The sequence below is a fragment of the Silene latifolia genome, chromosome 3 (genome assembly GCF_048544455.1).
Source record: "Silene latifolia isolate original U9 population chromosome 3, ASM4854445v1, whole genome shotgun sequence".
Classification (NCBI taxonomy): Eukaryota; Viridiplantae; Streptophyta; class Magnoliopsida; order Caryophyllales; family Caryophyllaceae; genus Silene; species Silene latifolia.
The window spans coordinates 104,524,483-104,547,554 of NC_133528.1; the positions used below are offsets into that span (position 1 = coordinate 104,524,483).

At 36.7% G+C, this 23,072-nt stretch overlaps 1 long non-coding RNA gene across 2 annotated transcripts; it reads right to left on the bottom strand.

The window, feature by feature from the left end:
- Positions 1 to 2,057: 2,057 nt before the first annotated feature.
- LOC141646211 (uncharacterized) lies at positions 2,058 to 5,788 on the bottom strand. 2 transcript variants are annotated; one of them, XR_012545434.1, is made up of 3 exons: positions 5,618 to 5,788; positions 4,060 to 4,376; positions 2,058 to 2,596 (listed from the first exon to the last, which is right to left on the bottom strand). It is a non-coding gene; the product is annotated as an uncharacterized LOC141646211 (long non-coding RNA). The 2 variants fall into 2 exon arrangements; XR_012545433.1 differs by having other exon boundaries at positions 2,058 to 2,601.
- Between the last annotated feature and the right edge of the window lie 17,284 nt (positions 5,789 to 23,072).

Consider the following 23,072-nt stretch of genomic DNA (forward strand, 5'->3'; position numbering starts at 1 on the left):
CTTAACTTGAAAACTTTCATGCAAGTATAATGAAATACAGTTTCCTACTTCTACTTTAATTTGTAACTTGGTGATTTAATTTTCATTCAAAGTTTGCTCTTTGTAGTTTTAATTTGATAACCGGATGTTTTAAGACTTGTGTTTTTTTTTTGTTATGAAGTATGAATATCATCTTGACTGATAATTTTAATTTGACAACTTACTTAGTTAAGTTAAAAATTTAAGACTTTGAGATGAAAATTTGTGTTTTTCGTTGATCGATAGTGGTGTAAGATTAGTGCTTGTATGTGAGCTAGATGACAGGATTATGATCGCCGATGGATGGTCAAGGTATCGGTCTCGTGCACTAGGGGCGGTAGTATCACCGTGTGTCGGTGGTTTCTTTTTGTGAAGATGACAGTTTCATTAGATTAGTTGGTTTTGTATTTTTTCTTTTAATTATTTAATTTTCTGGACTTTATGTTAATGGGTTGGTTTCATGGTATGAGACCGCCTTATATAACAATTTTTGTTCATCATTAATTCTTTATCATGGTAAGGTTTTCTTTTCTTAATTAAGTATCTTGTTTTTTTCAATCTACTATTTTCTTTTCTATATGATTGTAAATATACTTGCCTTTTTTAATTTGCTTTAGTTGATTGTTGATTGTTTATCCTTATTGATTGTATTCTAGGTTAAAAAAAATTGAACATTGAAAGCTTGTAGTGATTATGAATTTGTGCCTCAAGATATTCCATTATTGCGGGTGATATGTTCTGACTTATTGCTTTATGCTTATTTATGTTTTATTCATTGTTGATCAAGCCATTGTGGCTATGACAAAGTATTGTATTTTGCCAAAAAAACAATAATTTTATATTGGTTTTATTAGAAAATGTGGATTGTTTATATATATATCTTATATGTCTTGGGGCCTCCGTCTTACATTTTGAACTGGGCCACCAAAAGTTCCCGGTCGCCCCTGAGTCCACCGCATCTGTTGGACCATATAATTATATGGTGATGTTTTGATAATGACAAGTGTCCTTAAGTATATATATACTTGTTGCTCGTAATCGTTTGTTTAGTTGAGTTAGATTAAACATGGTTACTGATGAGCGGTGTCGTTGTACGCTCTCAAACACATTTATACCCAACTACTAGCATAGCAAGCAAGTCAGGGTCGAACCCAAAGGACGGGGGTACTCAAATTGTTCAATCTAATTGTAGTTGTACTAGGGTGTCACGATTTAATTTGGGTTGATGATTCCAAACTAATAAGAGCAATGAAAGGTAAACAATCAATAAAAAAAGAGTGTCAACAAATGATAAACAATACTAGGGAATTATGGGATCATTGGGGAATCATGGTGAGATCAAACAAACAAACTTCATAGATGCAAGCAATTATTATTGTTGGAATCAATTTAGTGTATATCATACGATTTCTAGGGGAAACTTAGGTCTCGGAGCCGAGTCGGCCAAGACTGTACAACACCTACAAGTCGACTTTGTTTTTCCTATTCATGGTGATATAACATAAATGAGTCCCAGGAAGGTTTGGGTCCCGTAGCCGAGTCGATCAAGACTTTACAACTCCTACAAGTCGACTTAATTCTTCCTAATTAACTATATGCATGGTCTAACACAAGCCTTAAGCTGGTTTATCTCTTACAAGTCTTGTTGAAAGGATAAGAGAAACATGTTAGGTTATCAATCAAGCATTTCATCAAACATGACATGTGCATAAGTTGGAAAACAATAAGCAAGCATTCATGTGATCTCATTAAGCATAAATATTTCCCATGATTAACTTCGCTAATCCCCCACTAATCCCTAGTTTGGAACTACTCACTCATTATCATGGAAAACATGTTATCAATGGTTCCAATCATCTTAACAAGTATAAACATAATGAAAGAGTGAAGTAATAAGCAATAAAGAGTAAAGAAATTATACCAAACTTAAGATGAACAAGTGGAAAGGGAAGAATAATAGAAGAGAACTTGATTGATTGATGAAGAGTTGTCAATTCTCCAAATAATAACCCAATAATCTTCAATTACCCAATAAGAAATCTTGAACAATAATTAAGGAAATATTAAAGTGCAATTTGTAGAATGATTAAGATTAATCTATTCTAATCTACTCCTAATCTAATCTAAGAAAGCTTAATCTAAACTAAGGAAGTATAATCTCTTGATTATTACAAATGGAGTATATATAATGATACAACATTAGGTTAAGTAAGGGTAGATTAGGAAATAAAATGCTTAGGTGTCGAATAGAGCCTTTCAAGTCCTTAAGGAGCCCCACGGTTCCCCATTGCGAAGACAATCTTCCCGCCGAACAATCCGCTCGATCTGGGCTGAAATCGAGCGTCCTGAGCTTCAACCCGAGCGAGTTGAAATCGACTCGAGCGGGTTGAGGCACAACTCGAGCGGGTTGAGCAGCACATTCCCTTTTCTTGCTTTTTATGCCTATGATGCTTCTATATACTCCTTATTTCTATCATCTTTGGTCATCACTCTTACCTTCTCTTCATACTAGTCCATCTAAGACCATCAACAAGCTTCCTAATATGTGCGAGAGACGGTAATTCTGCCTCATTATCGCCTTTCCTACAAAACATTTAAAATGCACTAGGAAAGCAAATAGGAAGAAATGACGAATAAAATGGTTATGAAATGCTATATTAGTATGCAAAATGAGGCTTAGTTAGGGGACTAAATGTGCGTAATTATGACTCACATCAAATATAACTAAACCGAACCTTTACTCGTCCCGAGTAAAGAGGTGACTAGGACTAGACCTTTATTTAAACTAATAATACTAATATAGCCGATGTGAGACGATTAGCGGGTCTCACTCCGCCCCTTCAACCCAAAAAAAGACATCCATGAGGTAAGATGCCTTCTTGCAAGGCAAGGTGGGGCTTGCCAAAATAGCAATGCACCGTAACATTTAAGCACACAAGATCAAGTAAAAGGATGCATCTACAAAAGAATAGCCACTTTCCTCATCTAAGTGGCGGAAATCATCTAAAAAGGAAGCAATATAAGGGTACACATTTCGTTGTAGATATTATTTCTCCAAGCTACTAAGCCTAAAAGGATACCAACAAATCACCTCCAAGTTGTGTAAAACTAGGGTACTTTTGTCCACAATCGCTAAATGCTTTCGTTAAGAGTAGACTCCCTATGGTGTTAGAAACACTGTAGGATCGCGAAATCCCCCCTCTTGCCTAGACAAGAAGAAGGGTCGTCCCCTCTCCACCATGAAACAAAAATGAGATCAATGGATAAAAGGGATCAATATGCTTTGAGTTTCATAATGGTAGTTTGCTTTTGATTTGTTTTCCCTCCGATTTCTTGTGGTATTTGTCATTGAAGGATATATCTTGCCATTTTTTATGTTTGGCATTTTGATACTTGACAATTCTTTTCAATTTTGCATTCTTTTTGAACATTATCAAAGTAACCCCATTTTGTAGCAAGGGTACTTTTATTGAAGCATAGGAATCTATTTTTGCTGCTCTTTTCATTGATAAAATTTTTGCAAACTTTCTTGACTTTCACTTTGGTACTTGAACTCAAATTGGAGATTTTTGTGCCCATTCCCTTTTTGTTGGCAAAACATGATGATAGAAATGAAAGGACGGTTGCATGGCATTAAGGGTCACCTTGGAATAAACGGTAGCCAAAGAGTTATCACACGATAAGGTACTCTTGACTAGGCCATAGTCCATGGGTCAAAATATACGAGTATGACACATCCTAGGGTGTCTTGAAGGTATTCTAGCAAACAAAGTCTCAAGGAGAAAAATTATCTAAAAGGGTCTTATATACACTTGTCAAGCTTCCCAAATAGGCATTTTCACAAAATTTTTTAACCGTGAAACTACATGCCATGATGCAACTATCATATATACAATCTAATGCATATGCTTCTATCAACTATTATGCGACGTAAACTAAATACAATCCGAATATTAGATAGGTACAAACCGCATCAATAAAAAAGAAGCCACATTGTCATTAACATATAAAAAGGAGGAAGGAGATTTGGAAATATCATACCATGTGGTCTTCTATTTCCTTCATGCATCGAATGTGGCGTAGTCGACCCAATGTGGTAAGAGTGACAAACAAACAAACAAATATATACAATTCTACACTACAAAGGAAAGAACATGTGTAACACCCCCGTTTTTCAGCTAAATTAAAAATTACATTACATTAAAAAGTCGCCAAAATATGGGGATATTATAATCAATATACAAAGTCTCTTTACAAAATGCTTCTTATACAAAATGATACATAATGAAATAAAACTTTTACAAAGTCTTTAATCAAGAGCTCGATTTAAAAATCTTTTGAGCAGCAGCGAAAGTCACCTGAAAATAAACCTTTATTATGACCGGGTAGTCCACATGGGACAAACACGAGCTAAGTAACAGACACTACCTCATGGCAATTTAAATATTAGAATTAAAGGAAAGGAAAACGAGAATTCTTTAGTTGAGTATTTCCAATGATAAAAACAAATGAACTAGGATGAGGTAGGATTCACTCTATCACACACAAAACTAGTAAAGGCATTTTTGTATGCCCAACTCGCCACTGCGGGTTATGAGCCCAATTATAATTCTCAATCCTCGGCATTTTTGTTTGCCCGGCCCACCACTGCGAGTTATGAGCCAAACTATAATCCTCGACATTTTTGTATGCATGGCTCGCCACTGCGGGTTATGAGCCAAACTATAATTCTTACTAAACCAAATATGCTAGAGCCTCTATACAAAATGTAATATATTCCCTTCATGGATCCATCTCATAATTCAAATTTATATATTTGAATACTTTTATCAAAGCTCTCTTACTTTAACTATTGTTTTTTTTTTCATAATTATTATAAATCATAACTAGCAATGCAAAGATGATTGCCAGACAAGAAAAACAAAAGCCTATGTTCGTTCAAGTGTAGACAGTAAGCCTCTATGACTGCATTTGAATAAGAAAAATAATGTGTAGAGTAGTTCATAGATTCACTGAATCATCGAATAATGAGATTTTCCTTACTCACAAAATGACTACTATTAGCTAGCCTCTGCATCTTCACATTCACAAATTATGCTCATGAATTAATCCACAAAAAGGATTAAACAAGGAATTAAGAGAGCATTAATAACTCAGATCAACGAATAATGAATGACCATTTAGATTAAAATCATAATTATATTTGAAATAACACCGTTAAATCTAGTCAATCCTGGAAGCTACTACTATAATATAGACCTAACTGCATACCTCAACTAATGTTTACATTCAAACACAAACAATCACAAACGTAAATAAATGATTCGGGTCAGATGAAGCATAAATGATAACTAATCTAATACACAAATAAACAAAACTCACAAATCACAAACTCATCATACCCAACAACCTTCATCTACTCAAAGATTAATAAAATCAACCCTTGATTTAAATTTGTAAATTACTGGTAGACCGTCTCACACGTTTGTCTAATCCTCCCTTTTTAGGTTTAATCCACCTCATTTATACATAATAAGCTCTAATTAATAAGAATTAATCTAAAAGATTAATACTAAATTAAGGGTTTCTGATTACTTACCTTTGATTAAGAGTATGGTGTTGAAAATTGATTGAATAAGATTAAGAATATCGTTGATTTTCCCCCTTCTTGTTCCTTTGTTCTACCACCGTGCTTCTTCCTTTTCTACACTCTTCTTTTATTTTTTTTAATTTTTTTTCTTTGTTTTTTTTATCTCATCTTTTTAGTCAATATCATGATAAGTAGCATGACGCAAGAAGGTAGGTTGGAATATATTTAGTAGGGTAATTCTAGTTCTATTCAATTTCCAAATCGATAAACGATTTTCTTTACTATTCAAATTTGAATTTTACATTACAAATATTCTCTTTTTTTCTTTCTAAAATTTTATTTTAGTAGAAATATTTTTCACATATTCCTAAGCTAACTCAAATTTTCGAGGTGTTACAACATGTTTTTGGACTTTTTAAATTTTTAAATTTTAAATTTTCGAGGTGTTACAACATATTTTTGCGTTTTTTCGAAATTTTTCAATTTTTATCTGTTTTGGAATATAAATTCCCATCCCCCACTTTATTTTGGACATTGTCCTCAATGTACGTGTAGGAGTAGGTGTAATACCCGCCCTTTTAGGGACCCGTTGACCAGCGTTGACTGACCTTGGGAGCAGTAATAGTCCTTAGGAATACGTGCCAAAGTAATTTTGTGTCTTGATTTATGGGTGGTACTCGATAGAGTAGAGGCTACTCGATCGAGTAGCTTGGATACTCGATCGAGTATGGGCCACTCGATCAAGTACGTTAGTTACTCGATAGAGTAGCGTCTTTTCAGCGAGGGTTTATAATCACGTTTTCCTAAAATCGCAAATTATGTCCGCCTCTTTCTTCTAAACCTAGATGTCGTCCCTTCCTCTTCCCTTCACCATATGCCTTCCATGGGAGCCTTTGAAGGTCCTTGTGCCTTAGGAGTGCATAGCTTGAGTCGGGTAGCGGTGCTTTGCCAAGTTTCCTCATGTTGGTATGTCATCATCATCATCTGTATCTCTGTCTTTTCAGTTAGGGTTAGAATGGTAGTAATAGATGATTGTATTATGTGTATAGGTGTTGCTTGTTTGCTGGGTGTTACGTGTATGGGCATGGAATCGTCGCAGGCGCTTAAAGGTGGGTTCGCCTACTCAGTCTCTGTTGGTTGTTAGAGTGTCGGTTGTTGTTGTTGATTGATGTTGTCGTTGCTGCGGTTGTTTTTTTGTCATTGTGGTTGTTGTTGTTGTTGTGATACAGCTGTTTGTGACTGATTATCTGTGGTTCTCGAGGTGCGTCCTCGGCTGAGTGGAGTCACTTGCGGGAGTGGCTTCACGCCCTAGTTTCGTCCTCCGTGGAACCCACCATGGGAGGGGATGTGCATATTAATGGGACAGGGTTGTCGCTTGGTATGATGAGCGGGGCTTAGGTGGTAACGGTTGCGGTCCCCCACAGGCAGGGCTGGTCCAGTGGACAGACGGTGACAGAAATTGATTGGAGTGGGTATGATTGTGTGTGACTGGTTGTGTTTGTATGGTTTGACGGGTGTTGTTGGTTTTGTTGTGTCTTGCCTCAGTTACTGACCTTGTGTGGTTGTCTTGTTTGTTTATGTGTCTGCCGTGATCCCTTATGATGAGCAGTCAGTCTTAGCAGGGGCTGATATGGTTGATAGCTGGAGTCCTGGCAGGGGTGTGTCGTCACGAGTTCTGATAGAGATAGTGTATAACTGGCGAGTTGTGCCTTTATTTTTATTAGTTGATTGTAACACTTGTAATATAACTGTAATTTTTCTTTTATCGACTTTTGATGATTACTTACCTCGGGTAACCAAGATGGTAATTCCTCTATATGCTGAGGAAGGTCTGGTTAAGGCTCATCAGTATATGGGGGTGTTACAAAGTGGTATCAGAGCGACGATTTTGAAACCTGTAACAAATGAACCTAATGAACGTAGTGAGTCTAATAAAATGAACCTGTTGTATGTATAATGGGAGCCCCAGCTGATGCTAGATTTTGTGTGAGTAGGCGCCCTCATTTCAAAATCTTGGCCCCATTGTGCTTAAGCCGGTCACTGGGTATGGGAATGTGGAGTCAGTAAGTATGTGCTTAACGTGTATGGTGATTATGTGAGAATTGTTTGTGGTTGAGTCTTTGTTGAAGTTAGTATCGGTATAATAGCTACGTTAGAATCGTGTATGGTGAATTTGTGATGGAGTCAAGGAGCGTATGTGATGATAATGAGAAATGTAGTAGGTTCTATACGGTAGAAGCGTGTGAAAAGAGTAGAGATGTGTGTTGTGATATGAAATGTGGTAATGCTGGTGTTTGTTTCAGGTTGTTAGTGATGGTGATTCTATACGACTTTGTAAGTCTTACGGTAGCCATAATAATGATAGCTAAAGAAGTGTTGAGTTATAGTGAGATTTACCAAAATAGTAATGGGCATATGCAATGTTTAATGGTTGAAAGTTTCCGCTTGTGTGGTGATTAGTTTGTGTAGAATAATTTGTTTATGTTGAAGCATGAATATATTGCTAATACACTTGGATAATACATGGAAATTTATTGTTAATTATGTGCTTCAAATAGCGTGAGTATAAAGTTGTTAATAATGTAGTAAACCAATTTTAGACATGATATAATGAGATAGTTGCATGCATGGATGACTCGGTAGCAGGTAAATCGTGTTGAGTGAAGTTCGTGATTAGATGATGTGATGTGAATCTTATTTGGCAAGACTGTATGATATAATTGGTTAGAAACGGTAATATATGAATGAGTACGATAACCAATGACGACTTCCGAACATGGTTTGGAATCGACACGTGATATTGTTTTGCAGTAACCTTCAGTGAATTTTGTAATTCTAATCGTGTACTCAACCTTACTTGACCGAGTGCAAGTGCTTACTAGATCGAGTAGACCTCACTCGATCTAGTTAGGAAGCTATGTCGTCGAGACGTAGGAATTTATCACAATTAGTAGATGAAATAGCGCCTACTCGATCGAGTAGAGGGCACTCGATCGAGTACCCTAGGCACTCGATCGAGTAGGCTACAGTACAGTGACTTCCGCGGGTTTCATAAAACCCTTGTTCTTCCTCATTCTTCCTATTTCTTCTTCATCTTTCATAACCCTAACTTCCTAATCTCTCTAAAATTCTTGCATTCTTGTGTTGTGGTGATTTATTTGGGTAGTTTTCATTGCTTTGATTCGTTCTTTCACTTCCTAATTGAGCAAGGTATGAATTTCTTTCTTATTTTCATGTTTTCATCACTTAGAAATAATTGGAATGATGAAATAATGTGAAATTTCGGTTTATATGGAAGAAAAGTTGCTTGTAATTGTTGTAATATGATCCACATGCTTCCCTTTTATGATTGTTGTTGTTTATTGTGCTAAAAATTGATTAGAAATCTCAAAATTTGGGGACGAATTTTCTAGGGTTTGTGAAATCAAATTGATTTTGTGTGTCTTTTACATGATTGAGTGATGAAATTGAGTAGTATATGTTGTATATAACATGTGGGAAGTCGAATTTTGTGATTTTCACCTCGAAATTTGCCTTAAAACTCCGCCTTAAAAGTGCCCCAAATTGAAATTCGTTTTCTATGATTGGAATTTTGTGTTGAATATGACTATATGTTAAGAGTTAAACCTTTGGAGTAGTAGTAGTAGTGATGCTAATTCATGCTAAATATGTCAAAATTCTTACAACTGTAGAGACCGTCTGATGACTAGAATCGAGAAGTTTACTTATAGTTTGGATTGTCAGTCATAGCGCATGCTTGGTTACTCTTTTCTAGGAGTATACAAGAATGTTTTATGTGATTTTAAGTATATATGTGGTTGTATTTGAGCCCATGTTGAAAGTTGTAGTAGTTGAGTAATTCGTGATAATTATGCTAAATTTTTCGCAGTTGTAAAGATCGTCTGAACGTTGGAGAAATTTGAATTTTACACGTAATTTGGGAAATTTATGGTGATAGTGTGTACATAGATGTTTTACTCCATGCTTAATTTGTGTATATTACATGTTTTGGTGCCTATGAGTGTGTACTTAAATTATATGCTGAAACAGATGCCGAGACTAAACCTGGGAACCCGTCAGAGTAAGCGGGGAAGGGCTTCTCAGCCCGAAATTGGGGAGGGGAGTGCATCCGTAGTACCATCTGTACCAAAATACCCTTCAGTAGTCTTTGTGGACTGCAAGCAGAGGGAGAGGTTTGTAGCTTTGCAGGCCCGAAAGATGAGACCCACCCGTTGTGTCGACACCACACTTCTAGATGACTTGGGGATTGAGACGGATGTCCGTCACATTTTTGAGACCTTGGGGTTCACGAGGCTGTATCGTTTAAGGAAACATTCCTATGCTTTTCTGACTTTGGAGTCCATGAGCTCGTTTAAATACGAGCCGAATGAGCAGACTGTTCAATTCCGTCTTATGAACACGAGTTTTGTGTTAACCATGGACCTCTTTGCTTCTCACCTTGGGTTGGCTAAGCCTCCCAAGGGATCCATCTGCGAGATTCCAGCTGAGTGCGGGGTTTGTCGCCTCATGCCTTGCCTTACTGGGAAGTCAGCTCCCACTGCCAGCAATATGTTGATTAATGATGTGCAGCATGTTACTTTGTGGATCTTTCTTCGTTCCATATCGAATCTTCTTTATGAGAGGCCTGACATGAGTAAGTTAAACTCTCACAAGTTGTTGCTTTTGATGGCTTATCTTAACCCGGAGCGGACCGAGAAGGTGGTGTTTAATGCTCCTGCCATGGTCTATGCCAGCCTTGCTTTGATGGCTACTTCTACCACTCGATACTTGAGTTGTGGTGCTTTTGCCACTCGGTTAGCTGAAAAGCTAACTTCCTTTGAGGCTTCTTATGAGTACGTTTCTCTAGCCACTCCAGTGCCTACCATGGACAGAGATTACTACCTCGACCTGAAATGGTTGAGAACCTTGCCGGATGGTAGCCTAGCTTAGAGGGTGTGGGGTATGAGCTGGATGAGGATACCGGCCCCTGAGCACCTTCCACCGACAGAGCCGTTAGACCCAGTTGTGGTAGTTGTTGACTCCGATGAGGAGGAGGATGATGATGTACCTCGGCAGCGACAGACCTACCTCATCGACGATACGATCCTTCAGGTGATGCCCGAGCCGAGAAAGGGGGAGAATGTGAGAGCGGCGGAGGATAGACCCAGGCTAGGGAGGGGACCACGTCGTGTGAGGGAGAGGATGGCTAAGACCCAGCCACAGCCAACAGCACCGCCTCAGTACCCTTTTCCTTGTTACCCCTACCTTGATACCCCCGAGACACATTCGAGCTACTTGGCAAAGAGAGTGTCCTCTACCTTGAAGCTCCGGAACATGCATGAGATGGCATATGCTCAGGGTATTGGGACCGAGGGACCACATCCAGTGTGGTGGAGCGGAGTCGGGGACTACAGTGGGGTTTTCCACTCTTACGGGGTGGACATGGTAGCCTGGGGGACACCACAGTCCTTTGCTTTTGGCGGTTTGACCCCATGGTATGAGGGTCCAGGAGCTGGAGCAGGGGTCGACGCGGGTCTTGGGTCATCAGGAGCAGGTACCTCGGTGTTAGTTATTTAGACCATATTAATACTCATCTTATGATATTAAAATTACAAATTAATTTAATGTGGTCTAAATCTACATGCATGCTAAAAGAAAATACAAGAAGATGGTATTAAACCATCTTAAGACAAAAGTTCCTTACATTGGTATAAGGCAAAAATATGGGCACTACAAAGGTCTCCTGCCTTTGTAGTTCTTGATCTATAAAATGTTAAGGAAGATCCTCCAAACTATAGTACCCAAAGTAGAGTACCTCCTTAGATTAACACCCAAGATTAACCCAAATAGCTACTAAAATTACTAACTAGATAATAGTAGTAGTAGTAACCTTGTATTATATAATTATTATTACTCTAATAATATTAGTAAATGTATTAATATTTTTGTGTGATTTGATGGTGTGATCAACTAATTGATCATGTGATTATAGAAGAAAAGATGAAGAAGATGAACCACTTTTTCTACTAAGATGGTCCGGCCAAGAAGGAATTTTAGAGAATTTTTTTTCTCAAATTTTTCATCCTTTGCATGTGTGATAAAGTGAGGTATTTATAGACCTCAAAATGTAAACAATTGAGGTACATATGTTAGTGGTAACATGCCCACCCACATGGTGTGTTTTATCTCATAAAATGACGGCACCAATTGATCTTTCGGGTCCATTTTGATTTCCGACATTTGTCCCACAAATGTTTATAAGTCTTATATTTAATTATCTGACATAATTAAATATTAATATGATTATTTAACACTTAAATAATACAAATTAATAACTAATGACCATTTAACAATTATGTAGTAATTGGATCATTTTATCAATATAAAATGTATCTTATGAACCCTTAGTAGCTAATTTTACAACTTCTTGTAAATATAAATAGCTAATTACCTTTACCTCAAAACTTATACACATATAAAATAAATTTAATTAATTAACTATTAATTATTAAATTTCAATTAACATCTATTAATTAATTATCGAATAATTAAACAATAAATCCCCTTGGCCCAAGTTCATAACTTGTCATCAAATAATACATTCAAGTTCATAACTTGTCATCAAATAATACATTCACACGACTTATTAAAAGTCAATTAATACAAGGGATTAATTATATCGTATCTCATACAAATAATTAACTTATCCAATTTGGGTGTCATCCTATAGGTGTGACCTAAAGGGATCAGCTAATCACCGCCGTCACACGACAGTAATGTCAAACTTTAGTCAGCCAATCATTACCGATTAACGATGACCAGCTGACAAATAAATAAATAAATCTCTGATATTCCTTTTACGAGATTTATTATGTAAACGCACTTATTGTGGAGGACACTACTCCAACAATCTCCCACTTGTCCGACACAAGTGTGCGTTACCAAATCTCTTGTCCAATAATATCTCCCACTCAATGCAAGATGTCTTTCAGGTCGTTCTTGCACGTGATCATATCATAAAGTGGTTTCCTCGATCAGGAGAATGACTGTCTGACCGGATAATCTACTATAGATCGCATCCGAGCGTGGCCACGCATTCACAGTCATCTCTCCTCGAGTGGCCTTGAGATAAAATATGACTTAAAAGGACAATCTTGTTGATTTATTTTCTTCGTTCGATACAGATCACAATGACCCAGTAAATGCTCATCGGCCTCCTTTTACGGTGCGACCTAGAACAAAAACCAAAGCCACCGGAAAACCGTACCAACTCAGATAAATAGTCACCAGTCTAAAGAATTGACTCGAAGGAATAAATAGAAATCCTCGCCACGACCAAGCAACAAAAGGACTCTATAAACGGTCACTGTCCGACAAATTGTCTCACAATATGCCTATGTAATCGACCAGTCATCTCTATGACCATATGACAGTCGAACTTGTCATCTATCGCCTTACAATCTAGTCACTCCGAGACGTCACCTCATTAAGTAACTAGGGACAAAATACAATGTTAATCCAGTTCACTTAATAGCGTTCGACATTGTCTTTACAACCTATTTGGAGAAAACAAAGTATATAAATTCAGACATAAAACTGAATATAACGATAAATGCAACTTATCATATATGAAATAATAAACACAATATTTTGATTATTACATATCATATAATTTACAACAGTTCTGGCATTTGTCTCAACCCCATCGAAACTACATGACTATCATGTTTAGCTTGAGACAAAGGTTTGGTTAAAGGATCGATGTTGTGTTTGTCCCAACCTTACAAACTGTAATTTCTTTCCTTTCGATTAAATCTCTAATTACATGAAATTTCCTAAGTACATGTCTATACTTGTTACTAGACTTGGGCTCTTTTGCTTGAAAAATAGCCCCACTGTTATCACAATACAAAGTGATAGGATCCTCGGCGGTCGGAACTACTTTCAGTCCCTCTAAAAATTGCCTAATCCAAACAGCTTCCTTTGCGGCTTCGAGGAGGTCGCAATGTACTCACTTCCGTTGTAGAATCAGTAGTCACAGACTCTTTGAAACTTCTCCAGCAAACCGCCCCTCCGTTCAACAAAAAGACAAAACCAGCCTGGGATTTCAAATCATCCCTATCGGTTTGGAAACTGGCATCCATATAACCTCTTATACGTAATTCAGATTCTCCTCCAAACACTAAGAATGAATCTTTAGTCGTTCTCAAGTACTTCAGAATATTCTTGATGGCTATCCAGTGACTCTCACCTGGAGTTTTCTGAAAACGACTCGTCATACTTAAAGCATACGAGACGTCAGGACGAGAACACATCATAGCATACATGATCGATCCAACAGCGGAAGCATAGGGAATAGATTTCATGCGTTCAATATCCTTAGGCTCAGTAGGACACTGTGACTTACTCAAAATGATCCCACTGCCCATAGGTACAAAACCTCTCTTGGAGTTTTTCATATTGAATCGGTCAAGAATCTTATCGATATAGGCTTCTTGACTCAATGCTAATATCCTTTTGGGTCTATCCCTATAGATCCGGATACCCAAGATGCGCTGAGCTTCTCCCAAGTCTTTCATTTGGAAGTGATTTCCCAACCACTTCTTAACAGAAGCAAGCATATCAACATCATTCCCAATGAGTAATATGTCGTCCATATAAAGAAGTAAGAAAACAACTCTACTCCCACTAAACTTCATGTATAAACATGGTTCCTCAACACTTCGAGAAAAACCATTCTTTTTAATAACATGATCAAAACGATGATTCCAACTCCTTGACGCTTGCTTAAGGCCATAAATGGATCTCTTAAGTTTGCATACTTTGTTAGGATTTTTAGGATCCACAAAACCCTCAGGTTGTGTCATGAACACTTCCTCTTCCAGAAACCCGTTCAGGAAAGCGGTTTTGACATCTATTTGCCATATCTCATAATCATGAAATGCAGCAATCGCTAAGATTATCCGAACAGATCTAAGCATAGCAACTGGTGCAAAAGTTTCATCATAGTGTAAACCATGAACCTGAGTGAAACCTTTTGCAACTAATCTAGCTTTGTAGACATCTTTATGTCCATCCATGCCAATTTTAATCTTGAATATCCACTTACACTGAAGAGGTCGAACATCTTTAGGTAAGTCAACCAGGTCCCATACCTGATTATCGTACATGGAATCCATTTCAGATTGCATGGCCTCGGGCCATACCTTAGAGTCAGAACTCATAATAGCTGCTTTATAAGTCTTGGGTTCATCACTTTCTAAAAGTAAAACCTCATAGTCACCATCTTCCTCGATAATACCAAGGTATCTATCAGGCTGGCAAATAACCCTTTCTGACCTCCTAGGTTCAGAAGGAACAATAACTGATTCAGACGTAGAAGGAACATCTTCCTGTATCGTCAAAATACACTTTTCAGAACGAGGTGCAAGCTTATCGTCAGACTTGCTCTTAACATAAGCATCACAACCCCATACTTTCCTGTATCGCAGATTCGGGACTTTCCCTTTCCATATCTCATATGGAGTTTTGTCAGTTGCTTTAGTGGGACTTTTATTAAGTGATTGTACAGCAGATAAAATGGCAAAACCCCAGAATGACTTAGGTAACTCTGTTTGACTCATCATCGATTGAACCATATCTAATACAGTTCGATTCCTCCTTTCAGCCACACCATTTAATTGTGGTGTGCCAGGAGGAGTTAACTGAGATACAATACCGCAGTTTTTAAGGTGATCTTTAAAGTCATTGCTTAAATATTCCCCACCACGATCTGATCGTAATGCTTTAAACTTATTATTTAATTGGTTTTCTACTTCATTCTGAAACTCTTTGAACTTATCTAAAACTTCACTTTTATACCTCATTAAGTGGATATACCCATATCTACTCATGTCATCGGTAAAAGTAATGAAATAGTCATAATTACCTCTAGCAGTGACTGTCATTGGGCCACAAACATCGGTATGTATTAAACCCAACAACTCACTAGCTCGAGATCCTTTTCCTAGAAAATGTGAACGAGTCATCTTGCCAAGAAGACAAGATTCGCATGTACCAAATGATTCGAAATCAAAAGGTTTAATTACACCAGTCGACACTAGTCTTTTAATGCGCTTCTCGTTGATGTGTCCTAATCGACAATGCCATAAATAAGATTGATCGGGATCACCTGTTTTGAGTATTTTATTATTTAAATGATAAACATCGTTGCAGGTATCTAGAATATAAATTCCATTGATCGAAATAGCTTGGCTATATACAATCCCATTAAGGGAAAAAGTACAACACTTGTCTTTAATTACAAAAAAAACCCTTCTGTGTCTAACACAGATACGGATATTATATTTCTAGATAGCGTTGGTACAAAATAACAATTATTAAGATGTAACTCCAACCCCGAAGCTAAACTAAGTACATAAGTTCCTACTGAGACGGCAGCTACTTTAGACCCGTTTCCCATTCGGAGATCGACATCACTCTTGTTTAGCTTTCTTATGCTTTTTAGGCCCTGCAAATGATTAAACAAGTGAGAACCACAACCAGTATCTAATACCCAAGTTGTATTTGAAGCATAATTTATGTCTATCATAAAAGATTCAGTTGAGAAATTACATGTCGGCTTCACAATGCCAGCTTTTATGTCATCCAGGTACTTTGTACAATTACGTCTCCAATGTCCCTTGTTATTAAAATAATTACAAGTGTCTTTAAGAGGATTACCCTTTAGAGGTTTAGGCTTGGTAGAGCAATTCACAATTGCTTTATCTTTGCCCTCCACCAGAATGGGCTTCTTACCTGCGTTCCTCTTAAACTGCTTCTTCCCCTTCACGTTAATCGCAAGCACATCTTTCCTTGTACTCCCACTCAATCCCATGTCCTTCTCTGCTTGTACAAGCAGAGAATGGAGCTCATGTAAACTCTTTTTCATGTTCGTCATATTGTAATTTACCCTAAATTGAGTAAATCCCTTGACGTGCGAGAGAGAGTGGAGCACTCGGTCCACCACTAGTTCGTCGGGGATCTTACATCCCAACCCCTCTAAAGTTTCCACGTACTCAATCATTTTAAGTACGTGTGAACTTACAGGTTGACCATCTTTGAGGTTAGCCTCAAAGAAACGAACAGCGGTGTCATATTGAATTATTCTCGGGGCTTGAGAAAACATAGTTGAAAGCCTCGAGAATACTTCATATGCATCGCGAAACTTGACACATTGCCTTTGTAAAGCAGGATCCATTGAAAAAATCAAAACATTTTTTATTGCAGCGGTTTCCTTTTGATAATTTGAAAAAGCCTCCCTTACATCGGCAGTAGCCCTAGTACTAGGCGAAGGGGGAGAGGGATCGACAAGGTAGCGTAATTTGCCATCACATGCGGCAGCTAATCGAAGTTGTTCCTCCCAATCTTTAAAATTACTACCGTCGGCATTTAATACATATTTGTCCATAAAAGAACGTAGTCATGAATCTCTAGCTATGGTGGTGGTTTCACTAGTAGAAGTCATTGTGATTACTACAAAGTAAATAAAGGAAAGATTAACATTTATCGTCTAGAAATATTTAACTTGTGAAACTATTTAACAAGTTCCCATTTATATAATGATCTCCCACTGAATTATATAAATGATTCCAAGATCCAATTTTATATAAACACGGGCACGGTGGACCGATTCAACCCATATTTATATAAATTTGGTGAGTCAACATTTTGACTGATTCTACTACTAGAACTCTTGGTTGACGGATTTTCTTAAAATCTATCTTTTAGCCCCAGAAATAAATATGGGCACGGTGGACCGATTCAACCCATCTTTATCCCGTTGAGTCCAACCAATTTTCACATGTAATAACCCTTATTACCCTACTTACCCAACGTAAAAAGAGTGTACCTCGGTGATCCGAACCTACCTCTAATGAAGAAGGGATTCATAGGTGCTATTATTTGGTAAGGCTTAATCTCAATTTTAAACAAATGTGAGAGATCTTATCAATTTAATTGTCTATCACTTTTAAGTGAACAAAATTGGTGAATGCTAGACGATTAAATCGATAACAACAAAAATAAACCATGTAGTGACGATTTGGCATGAATGCATAAAAGAATTAAAACAAACAAGTCCTAATATGGCCACCTAGTTAATCTAATTAACTAAAATTATTACACTTCGGAAACCAACTCCTTGGTCCCTTGAGTCTTCATAAATTGGTCTCCTTCTTTAGGATTTCGGAACGCCTTTCCGAAAACACCGTCTTCATGAAAACTCCGTCTTTAGATGTTTCATCTAATTACTATTAATTAAATTACATAACAATACCCTATTATACAATTTGTAATAAAATTAAAATAAAATCTATTAATTACAAATTAGGCGATACGAAATCGCAATTAATTACAAAACAAGTCGATATTCCCTTACATTTCGGGAAATACCAACTTCTACCTATGGCCATATTAGGAAAAATTACACAATTATAATTCTAAAAACCATTCATATAAATGAATAATAAAATGCATTATGGAAAATAACATGCCAAATCGTCTAACTTACCAACAACGATCATTTGAGCTTGCTTTGACAGAATTTTTACCAATAAAAATTCATAATCAATTCTTAAAACAATTTTAAGACTTACTCATCATACTAATCTAGTCTAATATCAAAATAATTATTCTGAACAATTATCTTGAATTTATATGGGAATTAAAACACAATTGTGACAAAAATGATATAATAATTCACAATTATCATACAAAAATTCCATTTAATTTAAAAATTTATAGAAAAATAAATTTCAAAGCCATGAACATTCTGGTCTTACACCAAAAATGCCATGCAAGTAAAAATTTTTGTTTTTTAAAATTTATTTAAAACGATTTCACAATTTAATCGGTAAAGCGACAATTTTTACGATTTAATTCTAAATCAAACCATAAAAATTGAAATGACTTAAACTAAAATTTTTTACATTTTGGAACAATTTCCAGGAGCTAAAAATTCAAAAAATTTGAGCCCTAAAATTAAATCAATATTTATTTACAAAATAACCATTATTTACCAATTTTTATCAAATAAAAATCAATAAACTACCTAAATTAATCACATTAATTTAAAGTTTATATTTTTATTATAAATAGAACATGCATGTGGTTATTTCAAAATAAATATGCATAAAATTAACATGCAATCAATTTTAATTAACTCTTAATTAATTTTAATGCATTTTTACTCAATTTTATGTCATTTTAAGTTATAAAAAGTGGAAAATTTTAACAAAAATCAAATTTTCGTCCCATATCATCTTAAGACCAGATTATTTACATGCAAGACCATATTATGTGATAAAACTAATTTTAGTTACATAATATCAATTTTATCAATTTATCTCATAAATTACTAAAATCGTCTTAAGACAACATGCATATATTTAACAATGCTCTGATATCACTTGTTAGTTATTTAGACCATATTAATACTCATTTTATGATATTAAAATTGCAAATTAATTTAATGTGGTCTAAATCTACATGCATGCTAAAAGAAAATTCAAGAAGATGGTATTAAACCATCTTAAGACAAAAGTTCCTTACATTGGTATAAGGCAAAAATATGGGCACTACAAAGGTCTCCTGCCTTTGTAGTTCTTGAGCTATAAAATGTTAAGGAAAATCCTCCAAACTATAGTACCCAAAGTAGAGTACCTCCTTAGATTAACACCCAAGATTAACCCAAATAGCTACTAAAATTACTAACTAGATAATAGTAGTAGTAGTAGTAGTAGTAGTAGTAGTAACCTTGTATTATATAATTATTATTACTCTAATAATATTAGTAAATGTATTAATATTTTTGTGTGATTTGATGGTGTGATCAACTAATTGATCATGTGATTATAGAAGAAAAGATGAAGAAGATGAACCACTTTTTCTTCTAAGATGGTCCGGCCAAGAAGGAATTTTAAAGAACTTTTTTTTCTCAAATTTTTCATCCTTTGCATGTGTGATAAAGTAAGGTATTTATAGACCTCAAAATGTAAACAATTGAGGTACATATGTTAGTGGTAACATGCCCACCCACATGGTGTGTTTTATCTCATAAAATGACGGCACCAATTGATCTTTCGGGTCCATTTTGATTTCCGACATTTGTCCCACAAATGTTTATAAGTCTTATATTTAATTATCTGACATAATTAAATATTAATATGATTATTTAACACTTAAATAATACAAATTAATAACTAATGACTATTTAACAATTATGTAGTAATTGGATCATTTTATAAATATAAAATGTATATTATGAACCCTTAGTAGCTAATTTTACAACCTCTTGTAAATATAAATAGCTAATTACCTTTACCTCAAAACTTATACACATATCAAATAAATTTAATTAATTATTAAATTTCAATTAACATCTATTAATTAATTATCGAATAATTAAACAATAAATCCCCTTGGCCCAAGTTCATAACTTGTCATCAAATAATACATTCACACGACTTATTAAAAGTCAATTAATACAAGGGATTAATTATATCGTATCTCATACAAATAATTAACTTATCTAATTTGGGCGTTATCCTATAGGTGTGACCTAAAGGGATCAGCTGATCACCGCCGTCACACGACAGTAATGTCAAACTCTAGTCAGCCAATCATTACCGATTAACGATGACCAGCTGACAAATAAATAAATAAATCCCTGATATTCCTTTTACGAGATTTATTATGTAAACGCACTTATTGTGGAGGACACTACTCCAACACTCGGGCGGTGGTGGAGATGAGATGATGGATGAGCAGCAGCAGCAGGAGTGATACTCCTTTTCTTTCTCTTTGTTTATGATGTTTGGTTGTGGGATGGTAGTAGTCTTTTTCGGTTCGTACTTCTTGCATTTGGTTTGTATGGATGGCCATAAGGCCGTATTTGTTTAGATTAAACTTGTTTGGAGGATTTTGGGGATCGGGTTGTCATCCCGACTCGAGCTTATGTGACATTCTATATATATTGTGTTATGACTGGAAGATTTCGAGGATTTTGACCTGTGGTCACTCGACAGAGTGCCCCTCACTCGGTCGAGTAGCTGCAGGTGTGAAGGGGATGGAGTATTCTGATTTAAGGCTACTCGATCGAGTAGCTAAGACACTCGATCGAGTAGGGCCAGCTCGATCGAGCACCCTACATACTCGATCGAGTGGCACTGTTACAGGAACATTTCGATAATTAAATTTGTTTTAATGGTTATATCATTACATGTTTTGATGTTTAATATGGTTGTTTATGATTAGTAACATGTTTGAACCGTTAATTTCATATGTTGGAAGTCGTGTTTGGGTTTTGGATGCTTATTCGTAACGAATAGTGCATGTAGTAGTTGGTTCTTATTGCATTCATTTTACATCCGTAATGTCTACTAATTATATTTCACCGGAGTTGTGTATTTCCTATATACATATACAATTGATATTTACATGAATTCGTAACTGTGGCTAATTGTTCGAATCAAGTAGCATATGGTTTTATGAATTAATGTTTGTGTGAGTACTGAGTAAAGTCCATAGGGCATTGTATGTGTTGGTTATACGACAAGAAGTAAGTGTTAAGTAATGTGAATAATAATTCGGTGGTGAACTTCGGGGACGAAGTTCCTTTTTAGAGGGGAAGAGTAATGTTGCGAAATAGAAAGGTCGATATTAGAATTATTTTGTTGTTTGTTTATATTGTTTTCTATTATTTCTGTTACATTCCTAGTACGAAGCTATAGTTATTTTCTTTGTTTGTTGAGTAATTTGTATGTTGAAGTAAAGGTTGAGATAGTTGTGATGTCATGCGTTTAAATAGAATCGTATCGGTGATGACATAGTTGTGTTAATGTGACATGTATGTTTCATGTTGATGGTCGTGTGCTAGTGAAAGTGTAATCTCGTAGTGCGTGGCTAAGAGTTATGAGCAGCAGTGTAGTCGTTGGTTGTGCCGGTTCAGGTTGTGAGGTTGGTATTTCTTGTGGTTGAGTGTAGAAGTTGATCTAGGTGGAGTGATAGACAGTTGATGATGATGACGATAGTGTTTTTGGGGAATAGTGACCTATGTCGGAGGACTAGTGATGTCGCCTTGTTTCCGTACCTCGTGCTTTGGGTAAGGTGAGTTGAACTTCGGGGACGAAGTTCTTTTTAAGGTGGGAAGACTGTAATACCCGCCCTTTTAGGGACCCGTTGACCAGCATTGACCGACCTTGGGAGCAGTAATAGTCCTTAGGAATACGTGCCAAACTTATCTTGTGTCTTGATTTATGGGTGGTACTCGATAGAGTAGAGGCTACTCGATCGAGTAGGGGCCACTCGATCGAGTAAGTTAGTTACTCGATCGAGTAGCGTCTTTTCAACGAGGGTTTATAATCACGTTTTCCTAAAATCGCAAATCATTTCCGCCTCTTTCTTCTAAACCTAGATGTCGTCCCTTCCTCTTCCCTTTACCATATGCCTTCCATGGGAGCCTTTGAAGGTCCTTGTGCCTTAGGAGTGCATAGCTTGAGTCGGGTAGCGGTCCTTTGCCAAGTTTCCTCATGTTGGTATGTCGTCATCATCATCCGTATCTCTGTCTTTTCAGTTAGGGTTAGAATGGTAGTAATAGATGATTGTATTATGTGTATAGGTGTTGCTTGTTTGAAGGGTGTTGCGTGTATGGGCATGGAATCGTGGCAGTCGCTTAAAGGTAGGTTCGCCTACTCAGTCTCTGTTGGTTGTTAGAGTGTCGGTTGTTGTTGTTAATTAATGTTGTCGTTGCTGCGGTTGTTGTTTTTGTCATTGTGGTTGTTGTTGTTGTTGTGATACAGTTGTTTGTGACTGATTGTCTGTGGTTCTCGAGGTGCGTCCTCGGCTGAATGGAGTCACTTGCGGGAGTGGCATCACGCCCTAGTTTCGCCCTTCGTGGAACCCGCCACGGGAGGGGATGTGCACATTAATGGGACAGGGCTGTCGCTCGGTATGATGAGCGGGGCTTAGGTGGGAACGGCTGCGGTCCCCCACTGGCAGGGCTGGTTCAGTGGACAGTCGGTGACGGAAATTGATTGGAGTGGGTATGATTGTGTGTGACTGGTTGTGTTTGTATGGTTTGACGGTTGTTGTTGGTTTTGTTGTGTCTTGCCTCGATTCTCGCCATCGACCTTGTGTGGTTGTCTTGTTTGTTTATGTGTATGTGTCGTGTGATCCCTTATGGTGAGCGATCGGTCTTAGCAGTCTTGATGTGGTTGATAGCCGGAGTCCTGGGGTAGGGGTATGTCGTCACGAGTTCTGATAGAGATAGTGTATAACTGGCGAGTTGTACCTTTATTTTTATTAGTTGATTGTAACACTTGTAATATAACTGTAATTGTTCTTTTATCGACTTTTGATGATTACTTACCTCGGGCAACCGAGATGGTAATGCTTCTATATGCTAAGGAAGGTCTGGTTAAGGCTC